Consider the following 3,357-nt stretch of genomic DNA (forward strand, 5'->3'; position numbering starts at 1 on the left):
GAGTAAAATTTATCTGTTTGGACTAATATGTAATATTTTTCTCACAGGTACTTTAAGTAATATCTAATTTTTGAAAGGTAATTGAGTTTTGAAATATAAGTATTTGGTCGGTTTAGTCTAAATCCGGACAAAGCTTGATCGGTTTTATCATTAAACCGGACAAAGCTTAAGCGGTTTGTTGACCGGATTAGACATCCGGACAAAAGGCTATATGATGAACTCTTATCCKGACAAGGTTAGATTTACTTTTGCATGGATTGTCCGGATTTCTAATCCATTGAACATATTTGAACATGATTTTTTTTCTCTCAAGTCCTAAACCGTTTATTCTTGTGAGCGGTTTACATTTCTTTCTTTGAGCAGTGTTCATATAAACCAGACGTGCCTTGAGCGGTATTCATTCAAACCGTACATGTCTTATGCGGTTACTATTCGGTTTAACACTTAGTTTCTATTCATTCCATAAACCGGACACTACTTGAACGGTTTATTCTTATACCGGATATGTTTTGAGCGGTTTCGCATTTGAACGGTTTGACTCTTTGACTATAAATAATCGTTTCACTGTTCATTTTTACTTTTTTTTACATACTCTAATATTCGTTCATCGTCTCTGCTTGAAATCCGCTTGCACTCCATTCAACTTTGCTTCAAAGGACTTGATTCAACCTCATTCGTGTTCGTTTTCTGCTCATAATCCAGGTTTTGATTCGATTTCCATACTTTATTCCTTTATTCATTGATTTGATTCGTTCGTTATGCATATATACACTGTTCGTGCCCTAGCATTTTCATATCCTCATAATCGATTCATAATCTCGTATTAGCTCAGATTAGACTATGATTTTAGTGTATTTCGAGTCGTTTTAGTGTTTCGATTGAGTCTGTGATACGTATTTTGTTTTGTTTTGATTTTATTATGTGTATTTTGTGGTTTTAATCATTTTGTGTTTGATCGGAAATCTCACCGGACATGGTGATCGGATTTCAAATCCGTTCAACCTTAAACCGGTTGATGATTGTCCAGTTTAGTCTTGTGATTTTGTTTGTCGTCCGGACTTCTAATCCGGACAACGTTATTGAATTTTTTGTTAAGTGTTTCTTTGTCGTCCGGACTACTTATTCGGACACCTTGTCTTGTTTTTGTTTTGTAGTGTCTTGATCGGACTACTAATCCGGTCAATGTGTGTTTTGTTTTTAAAATTTCCTAAGTGTTGAAAATTTCTTTTGTTTATTTTTTATCTTTTTCATTTTTTTTTTTGTGTGATTTTTTTGTTTTTAAGTGTTTGTGTGTGTTTGATTTTTTTTATTCAATAATACAATGGGTACYAATAGTTTAGATTTTTACAGGTATAATGGCTCAAATTGGTCATCAGTCTGACGAGGAATCTCATATTCCCTCGGTCAGATCTGACAACCTACCTCGAAATTTACCTGCCCAACCTATTGAGTCTGAAACCCTATACTCTCAACTTCAATATCTCGAAATCAAACCCAACAACCATCATTTTTTATTTGATATGCCTACAGAATACCCTATAGTTCCAGAAATACTAAAAGGCCATCCAATTTCCTTTGCCTTATCTGCACATACAACTGTTCCCATGGTTTACCTACAACAATTTTGGGGAACAGTTACAATCGAAAAAGACGGAGAAGCTTTTTACTTACAAGGAGAGGTTGACGAATATGTCAGTCGACTGACATTGAAGCGTTTACGAAGAATTCTACGTCTTCCGGCTCCTGGCCTGACTGGTTTTGAAGACTTCGTGTCTGATGATCAACTTTGTGTTGATATCAAGCGACTGGGATATTCGGCACCGTTGAACAATCCTTCCCAGTTCAAACGAAGATTCTTACCGTCGGTGTGGCATCTTCTATTCTCGATTCTTAATCGATGCCTCACTTCGAAGACACAAGGCATTGACACGTGCAGCTCAACATTTCTTAAGTTCTTTCATGGTATAGTGTTTTCAAGACACTATGATTATGCGTTAATCATATATAATGAGCTAATGGAGCTTGTGAATGCCAAAAGATTTCCGTCGAAAGCAAGGAAATTTGTGCCATTTCAGCGTTTTCTGCAACTCATTATCCAAGCCATGATGAACGCAAATGAAGACATCCCGCCCAGAATTCATTCTGAACGAGGGCCAACGTTCGTCATGACCCGGATTAGGCAACATCAAGAAGTTGAAGATCTTGATTTCATCATGCCTATTCCACAAGAATTGCTCGCTCTAGCTGATCAGAATGCTYGGTGTGTGATAAACTATAGGAGAGTGATAGATCCTATAGTTCAGCCAGAACCGGCTGAACTTGCCCAAGGATCACCCCATGCCTCAGTTGAGAGAGCTTTAGAAGTAGATGAGCGTGTTCAAGTACAAGGGGTACCTGAACAGGGTTGTGTGCTGAGGGAAAATGTAATAGAGAGGGGTGAATCGGCGCGGGGAGCTTCTGATCAGCCACATACTTTMACTGCTAGAGCTTCACCGTCTTCTGAAGCTACTCAATCTGATAAWAGAGCGGATTTTGGTAATGATGATGATGATGATGCACGACACATTGGGACATTTGATGATGATATCGCTAAGATCTTTCATGAGTTTGCTAATCAACAAACTTGTACCAGCCTACGATCTTTATCATTCAATATTGACGAAGGCGATGAGTATGATCGTTATCTTTAAGGCATATCAATTGCAGGTGGTGATGAGGGAGTTGAAGTAGAAAAAGAAGAGAGTATGAGAGAAAGGGAAGAAGAAAAAGATGGTGAGAGTGTGTCTGGAGCCGAAAAAGAAGAACAAGCTCCATCCCAAACTGATATACTTAGCCGGGTAACCACATCTACTACTGACATTCATACGTTGAATGTTGGTATTGAACAAGACATAGCTAGCCCAGCTATGCAAATGCACACCCTCCCTATCCACTCAGTCGGTTCTCAACAATCGAATGTTTCAACTTCTCAAGGGGAAATTACACATCTGCTAACTACTTCTCATTTGGAGAACGTGGTTATTGAAATAAGTAGGTCGCTGCCCCAACCTACGCCTTCGATTCTGTGCACCTCGAGTATAGAGCCCATACACATAGGTCCACATGAGTCCGGAGCATCTGTTGCTCCAAGTGTTGTTCTTCGTGAACAAGCCCGAATGACCGGAGTGGTATCTTCAGATATTTCACAAGGACAGGTCGGAAGTCCTACCAATGCTAATCTAACGGCAACATTGAATGTAGGCACAACAGTTGTTTCAACTKGTAATCTAAGTGATCCAGGTGTTACTTTACCCGACTTTGTGTCAAGGGAATATCTGGACGGCGCCCTAAAAGCTGTTCAAGATAATTTCGATGCTC

Source organism: Cynara cardunculus, assembly GCF_001531365.2.
Source record: "Cynara cardunculus var. scolymus isolate 2C chromosome LG 16, CcrdV1, whole genome shotgun sequence".
NCBI classification, from domain to species: domain Eukaryota; kingdom Viridiplantae; phylum Streptophyta; class Magnoliopsida; order Asterales; family Asteraceae; genus Cynara; species Cynara cardunculus.